This window comes from Piliocolobus tephrosceles, chromosome 20, assembly GCF_002776525.5.
Source record: "Piliocolobus tephrosceles isolate RC106 chromosome 20, ASM277652v3, whole genome shotgun sequence".
Classification (NCBI taxonomy): Eukaryota; Metazoa; Chordata; class Mammalia; order Primates; family Cercopithecidae; genus Piliocolobus; species Piliocolobus tephrosceles.
In genome coordinates this window covers 29,032,375-29,052,428 of record NC_045453.1, presented here as the reverse complement: position 1 = coordinate 29,052,428, position 20,054 = coordinate 29,032,375, and positions in this window count along the sequence as shown.

The window sequence follows — 20,054 nt, the reverse complement described above, 5'->3', positions numbered from 1 at the left end:
CACTGTGTTAGCCAGGAGGATCTCGATCTCCTGACTGTGTCTGCCCGCCTCAGCCTCCCAAAGTGCTGGGATTACAGGTGTGAGCCACCATGCCAGGCCGGTTCTGCATCTTTAAGTGGAACATTTAGGCCATTTACATTCAATGTTAGTATTGAAGTGTGAGGTAACGTTGCATTCATCGTGCTTTTTGTTGCCTGTGTACTGTGGTTTTTTTTTTTGTTTGTTTGTTTTAGCTTTTTAACATATATTTTTGTTTTATAAACATATATATGTTTAACATATATTTTGTTTATATTTGTGTGATTTATGCTTTAAAGAAGATTCTGTTTTGATGTGTTTCCATGATTTGTTTCAAGATTTAGAGCTTCTTTTAGCAGTTCTTGTAGTGGTGGCTTGGTAATGGCAAATTCTCTCAGCATTTGTTTGTCTGAAAATGACTGTATCTTTCCTTCGTATATGATGCTTAGTTTTGGGGGATACAAAATTCTTGGCTGATAATTGTTTTGTTTGAGAAGGCTGAAGATAGGGCCCCAATCCCTTCTAGCTTATAGGGTTTCTGCTGAGAAATCTGCTGTTAATCTGATAGGTTTTCCTTTATAGGTTACCTGATGCTTCTGTCTCACAGCTCTTAAGGTTCTTTTCTTTGTCTTAACTTTGGATAACCTGATGACGATGTGCTTAGGTGAAGATCCTTTTGTGATGACGATGTGCCTAGGTGAAGATCCTTTTGTGATGAATTTTCCAGGTGTTCTTTGTGCTTCTTGTATTTGGCTGTCCAGGTCTCTAGGAAGGCTGGAGAAGTTTTCCTCGATTATTCCTCAGAATATGCTTCCCAGGCTTTTAGAATTCTCTTCTTTCTCAGGAACACTGATTATTCTTAAGTTTGGTAGTTTCACATAATCCCAGACTTCTTGGAGACTGTTCATATTTTCTTATTCTTTTTCCTTTGTTTTTGTTGGATTGGATTAATTCAAAGACCTTGTCTTTGAGCTCTGAATTTCTTTCTTCTACTTGTTCAATTCTATCACTGAGACTTTCCAGAGCATTTCACACTTCTAAAAAGTGTGTCCAAAGTTTCCTGAATTTTTGATGTTTTTTATTTAAGCATCTATCTTCTTGCATATTTCTCCCTTCACTTCTTGTATCATTTTTTGGATTTCCTTGCATTGGGCTTTGCCTTTCTCTGGTCCTTCCGTGATTAGCTTAATAACTAACCTCCTGAATTCTTTGTCAGGTAAGTCAGGGATTTCTTCTTGGTTTGGATCCATTGCTGGTGAACTACTATGACTCTTTGGGGGTGTCAAAGAGCCTTGTTTTGTCATATTACTGGGGTTGGTTTTCTGGTTCCTTCTCATTTGGATAGGCTCTGTCAGAGGGAAGGTCTAGGGCTGAAGGCTGTTGTTCAGATACTTTTGTCCCATGGGGTGTTCCCTTGATGTAGTACTCTCCCCCTTTTCCTATGGATGTGGCTTCCTGAGCCAGATTGCAGTGATTGTTGTCTCTCTTCTGGGTCTAGTCACCCAGTGAGTCTACCCTGCTCCAGGCTGGTATTGGGGGTGGTCTGCACAGAGTCCTGTGATGTGAACTGTCTATGGGTCTCTCGGCTGTGGATACCTGGGGCTGTTCCAGTGGAGGTGGCAGTGGGGTGCAATGGACTCCATGAGGGTTCTTAGCTTTGGTGGTTTCATGCTCTGTTTTTGTGATGGTTGGCCTCCTGCCAGGAGGTGGTGCTTTACAGAAAGCATCAGCTGTAGTAAAATAGAGAGGGACTGGCAGTGGGCAGGACCCTAGAATGCCCAAGATTATATGCTCTTTGTCTTCCACGACCAGGGTGTACAGGGAAGGACCATCAGGTGGGGGTGGGGTTAGGCGTATCTGAGCTCAGACTCTCCTTGAGTGGGTCTTGCTGTGGCTGCTGTGGGGGTGAGATTCCTAGGTCACTGGAGTTGGGTATCCAGGAGGATTATGGCTGCCTCAGATGAGTCATGCAGGTTGTCAGGGAAGTGGGGGAAAGTCAGCAGTTACAGGCCTTACCCAGCTCCCATGCAAACCGAAGGACTGGTCTCACTCCCGCCGTGCCCATCCCTCCGCCCCAACGGCCCTGAGTCTGTTTCCAGGTGGAGGGCCTGATGGGCTTGAAAACGTTCCCCAGGCTACCTGCCTCCCAGCTGCAAAAGAGAAGGGCTTGGTTCTTCCCCCACCTGTGGTGTCCGCACACCGGATTTGCATCCTCCCTGAAGTTCTGGCCAGGAGGCTTCTCGCCCTGTTCAAATTGTTACAAAATTCAGCTAAAGAAGTCCTTCTCCCTGTGGATTTTTACCTGCTGCTCCTCTGGTCACCTTCCCGCTGGATCCTCATGGTGCCAGGCAGGAATGACCTGCTAGGGGATGCAACAACCTCGAGGGCCTTTCCGCTGCTTCCTCTACCCCTGTATTTTGCCTGGCTCTCGAAATTGACTCAGCTCCAGGTAAAGTCAGAAACTTCTGCTGCAAACAGATCTTCAGCTTATTCCAGTGGGGGCCTGTATTCGGGAGAGGAGGGTCTCCCTTTCCTACTTCCACGGTTGGAGCACTCACAGTATTTGGGGTGTCTCCTGGGTCCTGCAGGAGCAGACTCCTTCCTTCAGAGGGTCTGTGGGTACTCTCAGAATTGCTGGTTTGTTCTTGCAGTCAATCTGGAGCTAAAATTCACAGTGTAAGCCTCTGCAAGCTGCTGTCTGGAGCTGCAATCTAGTCCTGTCTCCCATCCGCCATGATTTGTTTTTCTTATTTATATATGTTTAATGTAATTTTGGAGTATGTGTACAATTTGATGCTTCAATACATATATAGTTGTGTAATGACCAAATGAAGGTACTTAGTGTGACCATCACCCCATGCACTTATTTCTTTGTGGCAAGGACATTTGAAAACCTCTCTTATAGCTGTTTTGTAATATACTGTACCTTGCCATTCAACCCACTGTGCAATAGGACACCAGAACTTATCCCTCCTATGTAATTATAACTTTGTACCTGTTGACCGACCTCTCTCCTCCTTACTTCTCTCCTCCCCTCCCAAATCTCTGGTAACTACTGGTCTATTCTCTTCATTCTATGATAGCAACTGGGTTTCGTTTGCTTGCTTGTTTAGATTCCACGTATGAGTGAGATCATGTGGTTTTTGTCTTCCTGTGTCTGGCTTATTTCACTTAACATAGTGTTCTCCAGGTCCGTTCATGTCACAAATGACAGAATTTCATTCTTTCTTTATGGCTGAATGGTACTCCATTGTGTATGTGTGCCATATTTTCTTTTTCCTTTCCTTTCCTTTTTTTTTTTTCCTGACAGATTCTCACTCTGTCACGAGGGTGGAGTATAGTGGTGTGATCTCAGCTCACTGCAACCTCCAACTCCCCGGTTCAAGGGATTCTCCTGCCTCAGCCTCCCTAGTAGCTGGGATTACAGGCATATGCCATCACGTCCAGCTAAATTTTGTATTTTTAGGAGAGACGAGGTTTCACCATGTTGGCCAGGATGGTCTCAATCTCCTGCCCTTGTGATCTGCCCACCTCAGCTTCCCAAAGTGCTGGGATTACATTTAAAAAAAAATCTATTCATCCGTTGTTGGATGCTTGGATTGATTCCACATCTTGGCTGTTGTGAAAAGCGATGTAGTAGACATGGGAGTGCAGATACCTCTTCCATGTACTGATTTCCTTTCCACTGGATATATACCTAGCGGTGGTTGCTGGATCATATGGTAATTCTAGTTTCAATGTATTGAGGAACCTCCATACAGTTTTCCATAGTGGCTGTACTAATTTACACTGCCACCAACGATGCATCAGTGTTCCCCTTTCTTCACATCCTTGCCAATGCTTGTTTTATCTTTTTGACTATAGTCATTCTAACTGCAGTGAGGTGGTGTCTCATTATGGTTTTGATTTGTGTGTCTCTGTTGGTTAGTGATGTTGAACGTTTTCCCAGATACCTGACATCTGAATGTCTTCTTTCGAGAAAGGTCTATTAAGGTCTTTTCGCTCATGTGAAAATAGGGTTATTTGTGTTTTTGCTGTTAACTTCCCTATATATTCTTGATGTTAACCTCTTGTTAGATGTATAGTTTGAAAATATTTTCTCCCATTCTGTGGGTTTTCTCTTCACTCTGTTAATTGCTTCCTTTGCTCTGCAAAAGCTTTTTAGTTGTAGGTAGTCCTGTTTGTCTATTCTTGTTGTTGTTGCCTGTGAAGAGGCCTTCTCGTGAAGATTGGAGGCATTGGAGAGTAGTGGGAGAAACCTGGTGTTTTGGAGTCAGGTGAAAATGGGTTCCAATCTTGACTCTTCTCTTTATGCAGCTGTGTAGTCTCTTAATCTCTCTGACTCTCACTTCTTCATCTGTAAAATGAAGCTACTAAATCTTTTTACCTTGGTGGGAGATGACCAAGACATGAGTGGAGCTGGTCTGGGACTCAGAAAGCGTAACTCTGTAATCTCACATTGCTTGTCAGCAGCAGTCATTTATCCATTTTCTTTTTATTATTTATTTATTTATTGAGACAGGGTCTTGCTCTGTTGCCCAGGCTGAAGTGCAATGGTGCTGTCATGACTCACTGCAGCCTCAACCTCCTGAGCTCAAGTGATCCACTTACCTCAGTTTCCCAAGTAGCTGGGACTACAGGCACGTGCCACCACACCTGGCTAATTTTTTGATTTTCTGTAGAGACAGGGTTTCACTTTGTTGCCCAGGCTAGTCTTAAACTTCTGGGCTCAAGGCATCCTCCTGCCTTGGCCTCTGAAAGTGCTGGGATTACAGGCACGAGCCACTGTGTCTGACCCATCCATTTTTTTATTGGGTGCTTTCTTAGGCCTGACACTCTGATAGGAGCTGGGAAAGTAGATATTGAAGAAGGTAGACGTGATCCTGTCCACCACTGGTGTTTACATTTTAGTGACGGGGACAGAGGTGAATAAAGAAAGAAGAAAATACACAGTCTGTGTGTCAATTCTCATGAGTCCTACGAAGGAAAGAAACAAAGCGCAGGGACAGTGTATGAGAAAGAGGGACGGAGTTTGTAGTTTTCCTTGTGCTATCGGCCCAGCTGTGTGGCTCCATGGTTTCAATTTTCATCCTGGTTTCAGCCTGGTGGTGGCTGCCTTCCTGCCTGTCTCATTATTGCTGAGCTCAGTAATTTGAGGGAGGCCGTCTTCCTCCCAGGCTCATCCCATTGATTGGCAGTCCCTCCTCCTCTGCAAAATGGGAACTCAAAGATTCACAGAACCATCTGGAAATCTCTCCTGCAGCTCAAGGGCACGTGCATTAGTTTTCTATTGCCGTGTAACAAATTACCACAAGCTTAGTGGCTTAAAACAACCCTCACTTATTAGTTCATAGTTTTATAGTTCAGAAATCTGGCCCAGTGTGACTGGGTCCTAAATACACAGGCTGAATGCAAAGTGTTAGCGAGGATTTCTCTTTGTCCAGAGGCTCTGGGCCACAATCTTCTAAGCTCAGTTTTTTTTTTTTTTTAGTTTTTATCAGCTTCTTTGAGTTATCATTCCTTACCATCCATCCATTTAAAGTACATACAATTCAGTGGCTTTTATTATGTTCACAGAGGTGTGCAGCAATCACCTCAATCAATTTTAGAACATTTTTATCTTTTTTTTTGAGACGGAGTCTAGCTCTGTCACCCAGGCTGGAGTGCTGTGGCCGGATCTCAGCTCGCTGCAAGCTCCGCCTCCCGGGTTCACGCCATTCTCCTGCCTCAGCCTCCCGGGTAGCTGGGACTACAGGCGCCGCCACGTCGCCCGGCTAGTTTTTTGTAGTTTTTAGTAGAGACGGGGTTTCACGGTGTTAGCCAGGATGGTCTCCTGACCTCGTGATCTGCCCGTCTCGGCCTCCCAAAGTGCTGGGATTACAGGCTTGAGCCACCGCGCCCGGCGAACATTTTTATCTTTTTAAAAATAAATCATGCACTCTTTAGCTGTCATGCCCCAGGCCTGGCATCTCCCTGCAGCTCCAGACTACCATTAATCTGCTTTCTGTCTCCACAGATTTGCCTATCCTGGCATCATACAGTATGTGATGCTTGGTGATGGGCTTCTTTTATTTAGCATGATGTTTTCAAGGCACATTCATTTTATAGAATGTGTCAGTACTTCATTTATTTCTTAAAAATTATTTTAAGAAAATTGAGATAAAATTCATATAATAGAAAAATAACTATTAACTATTTTAAAGTGTTCAATTTTGTGACATTTACCTTCAGAATATTTTGCAACCGTTCCATTGCCTTTATCTAGTTCCAAGATATTTTCATCTCTACAAAAAGAAACCCCATCCTCAGGAAGCAGTCCTGAGGATATTTTTCCTTCCCCCAGTTCCTGACAACCACTAATCTGCTTTATGTTTCTATGGATTTATCCGTTCTGGATGGAATCATACAATATGTTACTGTTTATGTCTAGTTTATTTTTTTCCACTTAGTGTAATGTTACTGAGGTTCATCCATGTTGTAGCATATATCAGTATTTTATCCTTTTTTGTGGCTGAATAATATTCCATTGTATGGATATGTCACATTTTGTTTATCCATTCATTAGCTGATGGACATTTGAATTATTTCTACCTTTTGGCTATTGTGAATAGTGCTGCTATGAACATTTGTGTGTAAGTATTTGAATATTTGTTTTCAGTTCCTTAGGGTATATACCTACAGGTGGAATTTCTAAGTCATATGATAATTTTATATTTAACTTTTTGAGGAATTGCCAAACTATTTTCTGCCGAAGTGACAGCACCATTTTACATTTCCACCAGCAATGTGCAAGAATTCCAATTTCTTTACATCTGTGTGATCACTTATTTTCATTTTTTAGGTTATAGCCATTCTAGTGAGTGTAAGAAGACATCTCCTAATGACTAATGATGTCGTGTCATAAGCAATTTTCATGTGCTTATTAGCCATTTGTGTATCTTCTCTAGAGAAATAACAATTCAAGTCTTTTGCCCAGTTTAAAAATTGGGTTGTTTTTCTTTTTGTTGTTAAGTTGCAATAATTCTTCATATATTCTGGATACTAGACTTTTATTAGATATATAACTTTTAAATATTTTCTCCCATTCTGTAAGTTGTCTTTTGACCTTCTTCAAAGTGTCATTTGATGAACAAAAGTTTTTAACTTTGATGAGGTCCAATTTATCTATTTTTCATTGTTGTTTGTGCTTTTGTTATAATTTCTAAGGATTCATTGCCAAGTCTAAGGTCATGAGGATTTACCCCTATGCTTTGTTCTGAAAGTGTTATAGTTGTATCTTTTACATTTAGGTCTCTGACCCATTTTGAGTTAATTTTTGTATATGTTGTGAGGTAGAGGTTCAAATTCATTCTTTTGCATGTGGATATCCAGTTGTTCCAATTTTATTTCTTTTTAGTATAGAATGATATTTCACTGTGTGAATGTACCATGATTTATTTATGCATTCATCATCAGTTGATGGACCTCTGTATTGTTTCTACTTTTTGGCTATTATCAAAATCTGTGGACCTTCCACCCCATACCCCCAGTACTTTTCTGGAGCAGAACACAAGCGAGAGTTTAAGAGAGCCGGATGTGCAGGCATTTGGACATTTTGGGGGCAAGGGGTCTGGTGCCTGCTCCTTGCCTAGAGGAGCCTGAAGGCAGGGAGCTGTCTAGAGCAGCTCCAAATGGTGGGAGAAAGAAAGAAAAGGTAGCAGAGGAAGCTCCCTGCACTTGCTAAGGTTGCTGGGACTGTAATGCCCATTTTCCCATGGGTCAAGAAGATGCTGTGGCAAGCAACTGGCTGTGAGCCACAGTAGGATGTCAATCAGGGCAAGGGACTCCAAAGAGTAACCTTAAGGCAAGAGTTAAGGGAGCCTACAAGGTGCAGGCCAGAAAGTCATAATCTCTTTTAGGAAATGGTGCATGATCAAGGGGTCCTAATAAAAGTGAGAGAGAGCATTTTTAAAATAATTCTCTGACATGCTACCTGACGGAGCTGGCATTAAGATGTCCACCTCGACAGGTGTATTAGTCTGTTTTCACACTCCTGATAAAGACATTCCAGAGACTGGGTAATTTATAAAGAAAAAGAGGTTTAATGAACTTACAGTTCCATGTGGCTGGGGAGGCCTCACAGTCACGATGGAAGGTGAAAGGCATGTCTTACATGGTGGTAGGCAAGAGAAAATGAGAACCAAATGAAAGGAGTTTTCCCTTATAAAACCATCAAATCTCTTAGGATGTATTCACTACCACAAGAAGGAAATTGTCCCCATGATTCAATTATCTCCCACCGGGTCCCTCCCACAGCACGTGGGGATTGTGGGAGCTACAATTCAAGATGAGATTTGGGTGGGGACACAGCCAAACCATATCAATGGGACATTTGAGAGTCAGGAGGGAACTACGAATAGCATCTGCTAATAAAAAGCCAGTATATTTCCTTTGAACCCATTCTTCCCTTACCCAGGAGGATGTTTCTCAAGAGAGAGGGTGGAATAAGAAGAGTGGAAACAAACTTTATCCTCCTCCTTCCTCTAAGGTGCAGGACCAGTGCAATGATGGCCATGGTTTGGGGTCTGCTTCAGAGTCCAGCAGTTTTGTCTCAGGTGTTCAGAGGAGGAGATGCTGTCTTTCCCATGATGGGATTCAGGTCCGCAGTTGCTGGAAACCATTTTTCGTGAGAATGTCAGTGTGAAGAAGGACAGAGCCAAGAGATGGGGGAAGACCATTCCTGGATGGTGTTTGCTTGACACCTGGATCAAAATGTGCCTGATGGATGATCTATCTCTGAACTTTTATTTTTTCCTAAGCCAGTTAGAGTTGAATCTTTAGTCCCTTGCAACTCATGGACAGAATCTTGTCTGATCCATCTGGGTTCAAATGCACTTTTCTCCCCATATACTTTGTTTAATAACATTTCTTGTTTATTCTTAGATGTGCTTGGTGCCATGCATCCAATTCTGAAAGCATGAGTTGTTCTACTCAGAATGAAGGGAAAACAGAAGGGTTAGACTTGGTCTCAATTTGTGTTAGTGAGCAACTGCTTTGGCAACATTGGAAATTGTGATTCGATAGCTCTTCCCTGGAACTAATTGACATGAGAACGGATTCTGACCTTGATAGTTTTTCTTTTCCCTGGGGATTTTGATCTTTCACACTTTTCTCTCTGTTCTGGATTGCTCATATGAAGTTCCTTTGGAACTGAAACAAATTTCAATTCTCATAAGATATTAACAATGGGGTGTCTATCCATTTAAAATCATGGGGTGGAGGGATTATTGTCAAGAAAGAGTCCCTCTTAACAGATGAGTATTCTGAAGGCTAACCTGTGTGCCTGCCTTTGCTTTTTGGCCGGAGGTAAGTGTGAATGTGTGTTAGACTGTTATTTTTATTTGTGAGAATAATTTGTGGAATGAACGTGGACTATTTAAGAGAAGTCAGGAAAGATTTAATTATAATGGATTTCTTTTACTAAAAAACGTAACAGTTTGAGTTCTGAGAAGTATGTGGTAGTGTTATTAAAATACTTGGTAATTTTGTTGGTGGAAGTGTAAATTGGTAGAGCTCCTTTGGAGGGCAACTTGGAAGATCTATTAAATGTAAAATGCACACGTCCTAGGTACCTGCAATCCCACTTCTGGGAGCTTTTGCTACAGATATACTCCTAAATGAGCATAAACAGTGACGTTCAAGGTTATTTATCATAACATTTTCTTTAATGGCAAGAGATGAAAAGATCCCTAAGTATTAACCAATAAGAGCTAGTTAAGTGAGAAAAACCAAGAACCTACCTTCTGTGCGAAAATCAAGGGGCACCCCTCCCTTCATCTCTGGGTGTCTACAGAAGGACCTGTTAGGGGTGAATGCATTTGGTCACAAGAACTGAGATGCTAAAAGAAAGGAGTGTGCCATCTAATACCCTTTATCCTCTTTTATTTTGGTGTTTTTCTACCTTGTATATCTATCATCTGTTCAAAATAATAACAAATATCTAGGAAAAATTTAGTTATTTTCTTATTTTTAAATGTCTTTTAAATAATTAAAAAAATTTTAAAAAGAGACAGGATCTTGCTATGTTGGCTAGGTTGGTCTTGAACTCTCAGCCTAAAGTAATCCTCCTGTCTCGGCCTCTCAAAGTGCTAGGGTTACCGGCATGAGCCACTGCGCCCAGTCAATAGTTATTTTCAACTTTGCCTCATGGCCCAGGTTTCCTGAGCAGGTTTACGGGTGAGCTTTAAAGAGGAGGGCCTATGAACCTCCAGAAACGATCTATGCAGCCGTGTATGCCTAGGTGCATTTCCAGGGGATGTGGTCTATCATTTCCATCAGGTTCTCAGAGTGGCCCAGGATCCCCAGAAGGTTAAGAACTGCTGCTTTAGAGGAGAATTATTTTTCATGCCAAGCAGGATGAGTTTTTATAAGCTGGAAACCCTAGTTCTGACTTGTGATGGGGCCCTTGGCAAATCACTTCCATTTCACTGAGCTTTAATTCAAGCTAACTTAGCCCAGGAATTAATGCTGAGTGGGAAAGTGTCCTCAATATACTCTGTTGATGGCTTAGTTCAGACACTGTGTCCAGGGTGTCCTGGAGGGACTGAGGTTTAATTGCCAATGAACGGGAATATGGAGTGGAGGACCAGCTTTGGCATTAGATGAGAGTCCAGATCAAATCCTGTAGTTTTTCATTATAAAGCAATACAAAATTTTAAAAAGATGATACAGTTCTATATTTATTGTGCTCTGCCTGGTCTTAAGTGGAGCCAGTTAAACAAATTTCATATGTATTTTTCCATTGTTAAATCTCACACATTTTACCCTTTGGAAATTTCCATCCATCCTGAAGAATGAATAGAAGAAGCCACACACACACACACACACACACACACACACACACACACGTGTATATATATATAAATATGTGTGTGTATATATATACGTGTGTGTATATATATGTGTGTATATATGTGTATATATGTATGTGTATATGTATATATAGCCTTCTTATCCTTGAGATTTCACTACGTTTATGTTAAAAGTTGTGTATAATTGTTAAAATCTGTGAACGAATGAAAAGTGGATGTAAATTAAAAAAAATACAAAAGGTAGGCTGGTCGACTCACTGCCCCAGGAAAGGGCAATGCCATCCCTTTACTTTCCCAAGACAAACCCTTGGGATCACCCTGACTCTTCTTTCTTTCACATCTCACCATACCCAATCCTCCTGATTCTACCTTCAAGATATATTGCTATTGATCCCTTCTGACCTCATGACTGTTCCTTGAATGTGACAGAGAGTATCCTGCCTCAGGACCTTTGCACTGGCAATTTTCCGCTGCCTGGAACACTCCCCAAATATCCCCATCTCTCACACTGCATCATCCTCAAATGCTATAGCTAAAATGTCATCTCAGTGAAGTCTTCCCTCATATCTTGTTAAAATCATAATCCTGACTCCTGCTGGCTGCCTGGATGTCCCTTCTCTTGCTTTACTTTTTCTATGAAATTCATTACCTTCTAACATGCTCTATAATTTGCCTGTTTATTATTTTTATAGCCTGGTTTCCCCAAGTAATTCTACTTGGGGAAAATCAAGGAAGGCAGGGTTTCTCCCCTGTAACCTCAGTGCCTAAAACAGTACTTAGCACATAGTTGATGCTCAGTAAATATTTGTCCAATGAATGAATACCAGGCACCATGCTAAGTGCTTCACATTCATTTATTCATTTAATTTTCACAGTGGCTCTTTGAGGCATGTGCTATTATTATTCCCATTTTATAGATGGAAAAACCGAGGCCCTGAAAGGGTAATTTGCCAAAGGTCATTAGTTACTAAGTTGTAGAGGTATGATTTGAAGCAGGCACTCTGGCTCCCATTCCAGATGAAGGTGCACATAATCCAGGTGTACCTAGGGCTTGTAACTATAGGTTGCTCACTCTATACAGCCAGGGTTGCCACAGGCTGGTGCAAATCCCTGGATATACCTGGCACAAAATTACCACAAGAAATGAAAATCCTCCAATATAAATACTATTGATAGCAATGTTATTTGTTACATTTGAGTGTTGAGCTTTCGATCAGTATTTCAGTTTTCAAAACCTCATCTTTTGCTTTCAAGAGGGGAAGATCTAGTAAGTAAAACTTTCTTCAGGAACCTTTGTGGTGAAATACCACTCAGACCATTGTATGTCTCAGGCTGTAGATAAACCTAAAATTTTTACAACAGATTTTGACACAGGAATTAGGGCAAATATTGAACAAAATATTGAATCAATTTCTATAAACTTGGAACAGCAGGTTCTTTGCAGAAAAATCATTTCTATTTTGTAAGAACTGTTTCTTTCTCGATGGGCAGGGGATGTTACAAATTCCCTTCTATAGTTATTTGAAAACATCAGTATTTATACCCCATACTTTAGAGGTGAATTTATTATATGAACTAATAATCCTGTAATAAGCTAACATTTATTGAGCATTAATATGTGTGAGAGACTGTGCTTTATGTATCTTTTTATCTAACGATCAGACTAGTTCTCTGACAAGGTACCATTATTATCCTAATTTTACAGTTGAGATGTGCCAGATTTTCCCTGTGTGCCTCTTAATCCCATAAATCCCTGCTCTTGGTCCTGGCAGGACGACCTGTGTGTGCTACGTCAATCATGGCCCTTAGTTCCCTGGTTTCCAGCTGGGTTTGTTCAATGGGAGCCATCAAGAGATTGAAGCTCGAGCCACAATATCATGTGATGGCAGACTGAGCTCCTCCCCTTAAGTAACGGCACCTGTCAGGTGGCGCGTTCATCCGGTTTTGGGTCTCTCCAGGTTCTGGGCCCCACAACCACATTCCCTTTCAGGTCCAGGCTGGGGATGGCTTCCTGCTATTTCCAGCTCCTGGGGATTTCCTCACTCCTTGTTGGTTTTCCTTAATTATGGCCACGCCTTTGTAAGTCGATCCTTTGTTAAATTCTTTTTAATTGTCTCTCTTGAGCATGCCATTTATTTCATGCCTGGATCCTAAGTGATAGACAAGATACAACAAAGGATTTTTAAAAAAATAGTTGCTTCTCTTAAATGCCTTGTCTATATTTTGGCTTTCATCGTATTACTTGATATTTCTCATGTCCTGAGAATTTCTAGAAGCAGGAGCTAGGTTAATAATGAAGGTCCCTCCTTTGGGTACCGAGGACATGGTGGCGTTTGATTTTGTACTTTACTTTTAAATTTGATTATCAATTATAGGATGACTTTTTATTTCTAAATTATGCCTCAAATATTAAGTGAATAGAACATAATTTCTTTGCAAATGTCAGGCTGGCGTTTATTTTTTTTCAGCCAGTTCCTCTGCAGTTTTCTCCTGGACCACCCGCAGTTCATCCTTGGACCCTCTAACTCCCATGACTTGGTCATAATTGGAAGGCCAGTACTGGGCTCAATCTACCTTCAAGTCATTAAGCAGAATGAAAAAATGAAACCTAAGCCAGATACTGTTCCAGTGCTTTTCAAATCTCAACACATTTACTCCTCATAACAATCCCAAGAAGTGGACGTTATCATTATCCTAATTTTAAAGGTGAGGAAACTGAGGAGCAGAAAGGCTAAGAATATTTCCCAGGGTCACAGGGCTGGTAGGTAGGGAAGCCAGACTGCCACTGAAATCTTTTCAGTTTCTTTACTGCATTACCACATTGAATTGCAGGATTTCTGTACTCAAATACAAATGGGAGCCTATTTTATGCCAAGAGCTGTGCCTGGGAGACTGTAAGCCCTTTGAGGGCAGGCAGGCTCCGGGTCTCACTCATTCTTACATCCTGTGCTGCCCTCAGTGGGACCAAAACAAATGCTTGTCAGACTCTTCACTGTTGGCCTTGGAGGACTTTTTCTCAACAGGTCAGGTTGCCTGGCCCAGCTACTTATATATGATTTTGAAAGCAAAATCGTTCCAGAAACCTGCCTGCCAAACTCCTGGCATCTGCTCTCCCTCCTCAAGCCCATTTCCCATTATCCTGGTCAGTCTAACCAGGAAGCTATTGATTATTTTTCTTCCTGAACATATGAGGGGCTTGTGATTAGTAGACAAAATTAGAACCCTGCAAAGAGGGACGTTATGACTCTATCTCCTGAGGGGGTAACCCAGCTTGGGTGAGAGACCACCTCCGAAGAGCTGGGCAGGTACAGCACACCAAACCACACGTTCCCTGACCCACGGAATGTCCAGAGTTCAAAACACAAATCACTATTCTTTCATAAGCTCAAATCCTCAATCCACCCACTATGTAATGCAGTGAAATTGCCTCAAGGCTATAAATTGTTGAAATTAATTGGTTAAGGTAATCCCCATAACCACTTATGAACCACGTTCTCGTTGAGGAAATAAAAGGCGCACTGGATGCATAATTTAATAAAAGTGGCTCCCCTTCAGGTGTAGAAGCAGCTGTACGATCCAGCGAGGTTCTGGTTTAACTTTTGCATTTTGCTTAATGACTGTTGAATCCACTCAGTCTGGCGCTAGCCTCCCAATTATTACCAAGTCGTGGGCGTTAAGGGAAGGCGCAGGGGGAGCGGAAATGAACTGTGGGTGTTTCAAGGAAAAATTAGAGGAGAACCGGCAGGAAAATCTATCTGCCAAAGACACTTCTGCAGGCTGGTATTTGCAAAGAAATGATTTTGTTTGTTTAATCAAGTGTTTAATTTTTTAAAAGAAGAGGGAGAAAGCGAAGGGAAGCTGAACTATTCACTCTCTACCAGAATTAGGGCTGGGCGTTTGGGCACATACTTCATCTCAGGGAGACTTATCTAGCTGAGTGGATGGGAAAGATGTAAATGAAGAGGAATTGGAGGTGAATTTTGAGAGACAGTTAGGGTTTGGGACCCGGTGCTGGGAGGGCGGGATCATGGGCCGGTAGTGGCTTTCACAAGGGGAAGAAATGGTGCGGGCAAGGCAACTATCAGGGAAGCCTGGAGACAGGGGTCCCTGGCGACTTCTCCGTGCCATGGGTGATGGAGAATTGCTCAGAGCAGTGGGAGCAGGAAGAGGCCACCACATTTGCATTTTTACAGCAGGGGTGGAGAGCTGACACTGCCCAAATTGCTTGAACAGAATAGAAACAGCGTCAGAAAATCCATGGACCAAAGTCAATCAGCAGCAACCCCCCAAACCCCACAGGCATCTTGCTGTCATTCTATCAGTGTTTTTTTTTTTTTTTTTTAATTTTTTAAAATTGTTTTCCTGGAAATGCTAGGTGCTTTGAAAAGACATTTGAGAAATAAAGGAAAGAAGGAAACAAAATACCCAAATTCTAAGACCTAAACACAAACATGCCCACATTTTGGCTTTTTTTCCCCCAAATAGAGTTTGTTTTTACACAGTCGGTATCATAGCACATGTGCAACATGGTGTCCTCATTTTTCACTTATATCAGGTTATAAGCATTTCCAACTTTTCACATATACATTAGAACTATTACTTGTAGGGGAACGATAGTATTCTATCCAGTGAATTGATGAGAATTGATTTCATGATTTCTTTCCTTGTTCTAGGTAGATTAGTTGTTCCTCATTTTCTCTCCAAATATAGCAGCTCTTGTCAACACTGTCTTTGTGCTTGTTCTCTGAAGTTGTTTTTCTTTGGATTTTGATTGCACTCATCAAATGGCAGAGTTGAAAGCCAGAAAAAATGAGCAAATAGCAAGTTATCTAAATACAAAAAAGAGCTTCTTGGGAAAGAGGTGGTCAGGCACTGAGGACCAGCTGATCAGTTTTCCTTTTTTTTTTTTTCGACACAGAGCCTTGCTCTGTCGCCCAGGCTGGAGTGCAGTGGCGTGATCTCTGCTCACTGCAACCTCTGCCTCAAAGCGATTCTTGTACCTCAGCCTCCCGAGGAGCTGGGATTACAGGCACATGCCACCACACCCAGCAAAAATTTGTAAAAATACAAATTTTTGTATTTTTAGTAGAGATGAGGTTTCACCATGTTCTCCAGGCCAATCTTGAACTCCTGACCTCAGGTGATCCACCTGCCTCAGCCTCCCAAACTGCTGGGGTTACAGGTGTGAGCCACCACACCTGGCCTCAGTTTTCCTTCTATAAAACATGTCCTGCAAAAATCTGCTTGTGTCAAGTGCCAAGCTGTATAATGATAAAGGGTGATAGGAAAGAATAAATGTCAAAGACGGCTGAACATTTTGGCATTTTATTTTACTGCACATCAATTTTCTCAGAGCCTGTAATGGGGGTAGTGTGCCCTTATACATGTTTTTAATTCATTTTCATTTTTTAAATCTTTTAAATATATTTTAACCTTGCAGAACCGGGTGAACTCATAGGCAGTATGCCCAGATTCAGCCTGACTTTTCAATAGCAGTGGCATCCAGAAGTTCTTTCTGCGATGATGGAACTGTTCTCTGCACTGTTCAGTAAGGTAACTACTACCCATGAATAGCTGTTGAGCACTGAAGTGTGGCTGTTGAGACCAAGCAACTGAATTTTAAATTTTAACTTAAATTTAAACAGCTTCTTGTCTATACTAGACAGGACAGGTCTAGAGGAAGATGTGAACTGACATCTGTCTCCAACGGATCTGTTCACAGAATCTTTCTTTTTCCCTATGGCATTTCTGGGGAAAAGAGTATGTTTCCCAGGACACACTCTGGGGAAGCTGGTGCAGAATATTCCTCCTTGTAGGAAATTTGAGAATCAAAGATCTCTAGGAAAAATAAGAGAAATCGAGAAGCAAAAATGAGCTCTTTCAGTGTAGGAACCTGGTTTGTTTTTTATTTTAGAATATATTTTAGAGACATGGTCTCACTCTGTGGCCCAGGCTGGTGTGCAGTGGTGTGGTCATAGCTCAGGGCAGCCTTCAACTCCTGGGCTCAAGCAGTCCTCCCATCTCAGACTCCAAAGTATTTGGTACTACAGGTGGGCACCGCTACACCCAGCTAATGGATCCTGGCTTCTTGTGTTCCAGGTGCTGAGCAGAGCTGACATACAGCAGATGCTCAGTGAAGATTCAAGAGATGAAATCATGGTCCCACAGATCAGCAGAAGAATTCTGACCAGAACCCACGTCTCCGAAAGCGCCTAATCAGTTCTTCCCACTTGCTGCTGTTCAAGTATCACTTCTTTGGTCTTTCTCAAGATAATGCTCTTTGTGTCCCACTCAGTGAAGTTTTTCCTGTTTTCTGCGTTCTTACGGTGTTTTGTTGCCATAAGCTCTTCTCTACTTTCATGTGCCTTTCTCTAGTTTTCCGAACAGCTCTTTAAATAAATCCTGTCCGTGTTTGCTTCTCTATCTTTCACAGCAATGGGCATGTTGGGTGGGTAGATAGAATGTCATACTCTTCTGCTTGATTTCCTTATGGGAGGTTTCCAAATTCAATCGACTGCCAGGAGAAGCAGGTATAGGTGACTTTCTTTCGTGAATGGTGCTTTGAGCTCTGCGGAGATGCCTGCTTTTGTTTCTTTCTCTTCTGTATTATTACAGCTGCCTTAGCTAAATCAAGTCTTCTTCCAGGTCACACATGGTCAAACCCTGGGCGCAATGACTCTTTGAGGAGGCAAGAGTTTAAAAACATTTGAAAGGCAGGGCGTGGTGGCTCACAGCTGTAATCCTAGCACTTTGGGAAGCTGAGGTGGGCAAATCCCTTAAGCCCAGGAGTTCGAGACCTGCCTGGGCAACATGATGAAGCCTTGTCTCTACAGAAATACAAAAAAAAAAAAAAAAAAAAAAAAAAAAAAGGCATGGTGGTGCATGCCTGTGATCCCAACAACTCGGAGGCTGATGTCAGAGGATCACTGGAGTCCATGGGGTTGAGGCTGCAGTGAGCTGTGATTGTACCACTGCACTCCAGCTTGTGCAACAGAGCGAGATCATCTCTCAAAACAAAAAAAGTTGAGATCATTTACTGAGACGGGAATCTTTATCTTTTTTTCTGGATACAAGGCCATGGTTGCTCAAGTGCTTCAAGGAATGGTGGGTAGGAAAAGGTTGATAGTAAGTTCTTGAACAGCTGGGAAATTCCAAGAATATATGTTAAGAATGCATTTAGCTGCAAAGAGAAGGCGGACTACAGAGGGTTGAACTAGTGGGTATTATTTTCTCCCATATGAAGTTCAGAGGTAGAAGTCCAGATCCAGTGCTGTCAGAGACCTGGGATTTTTCTTCCTTTCTGCTCCACCATTTCCAGAATTTTTGTTTTGTTATAACATTTGTCACCTCCTAATTGCAATGTGGCTGCTGTACCTCCAAGCATAAATTCCGTGTACCAGGTAGAAAGAAGAAAGATGAATAAATGGGCTTTCTAACTTGGGTACTTCTAACTTAGTCTTTCTTTGTCAGAAAATCAAAAGGTTTTCTGGAGATTGCCCTAGAAGATGTTTGCTTACATTTCTTTCACTGGAATTGGATTCCACGGTCATCTTTAGGCAAATGGGTGGGCAAAGGATATAAAATTATTATGGCACATTTAACCAATCATGATTCACCCTCTGGAGCTGGGATCAAGATATCTCTACTGCTATTGGGGAAAAAAAAAGTCAGGGGTGGGGAGAATTTGTTAGCAGGGAAGCAATGAGAGGAGTGGATATTGGGAAGGAATCTTCCAATTATGATTGGATGGAAACTTCCATGATGATTATAACAGATATCTCTTGGGATACATTCTTCCCTTTTGTTCCTTAGGTAGATAGTTCTCAGGTGCATTCTGTAAGACTTCTAGAAAGGCCCCTGAGTGGAGCAACTGGTCACCCCAGCAGTGGACACCTCGGTTACATATTTTTGTACTGACTCTTTCTTTGTCACTGTTTGTTTCCTCTGTCGCTCCTTTTGCTCCCTGATAATCTCACTCCTAAATAAACTACTTATATATCAGCTTTCATCTCAGGCTCTGATTCCAGAGGAGCACAGGCTGTGATACTAACCAACTGGACTTTTGGAAGGGAAGGAACTAGAAGACAGAGGTGCTTGGTGACAGGGACCTTGGAAACAGGAGGGTACGGATCTCTACTCTAGTATCAGGGTACCTGCTCCTATCACCTCTCCAGTGCCTTGTTTGCTCTCTGTTTCAGAGATTGCCCCCTGGAATACAGGAAGGTCCCATAAAGAGGTGAAGTAGGCTTATACAGACATTAAAGAGTGGATGGGGATTGTGGTGATCTGGAGAACACCTGCCCTCTCTAAAGGGGGCAGCCACTAGAAATTTGCCTCTTTTTCATTTTGTTATAAAAATTTTCAAATTGAGATGCTATAATTAATATTTTACTATCTGATTTACCACATAAGTATTCATCTATCCTCGCATTTACCTACCATTTCATTTTATTTTTGGATGCATTTCCAAGTATGTTGCAGATATCAGTACACTTTGCACCTGCACACTTCAGCATTCTTGTCATTAACGAGAGCTCAATATTGATTTACAGTTCTCTCCTCCCTTTTTGGACTTAAAATATATATATAGGTGAAGTGTATATATTTTAAATATACCATTTAATGAATTCTGACAAATACATGTATCTATGTAACCCAAATAACTGTCAAGATGTAGAACATTATAACTACCCTAGAAATTTCCTTCATTTGCCTTTCTAGTGTCTCCCCACCCCTACCCCACCAGGGATAATCACCACTGTCTTTTTCTCCCATATAGTTTTGTTTGGCCTGTTCCTGATCTTTGGGGGAAATCATCAGAAATTTGAATTTTTTTTTTTTTTTTTGAAATGGAGTTTTGCTCTTGTTGCCCAGGCTGGAGTGCAATGACACGATCTCAGCTCACTGCAACCTCTGCCTCCCAGGTTCAAGCGCTTCTCCTGCCTCAGCCTCCCGAGTAGCTGGGATTACAGGCATATGCCACCATGCCTGGCTAATATTGCATTTTTAGCAGAGATGGGAATTTCTCCATGTTGGTCAGGCTGGTCTTGAACTCCCGACCTCAGGTGAGCTGCCGGCCTCGGCTTCAAAGTGTTGGGATTACAGGTGTGAGCCACTGCACCCGGCAGAAATTTGATTTTTTACATAAATTAATTTTAAATGTTGTTAACTAATGCAAATTATATA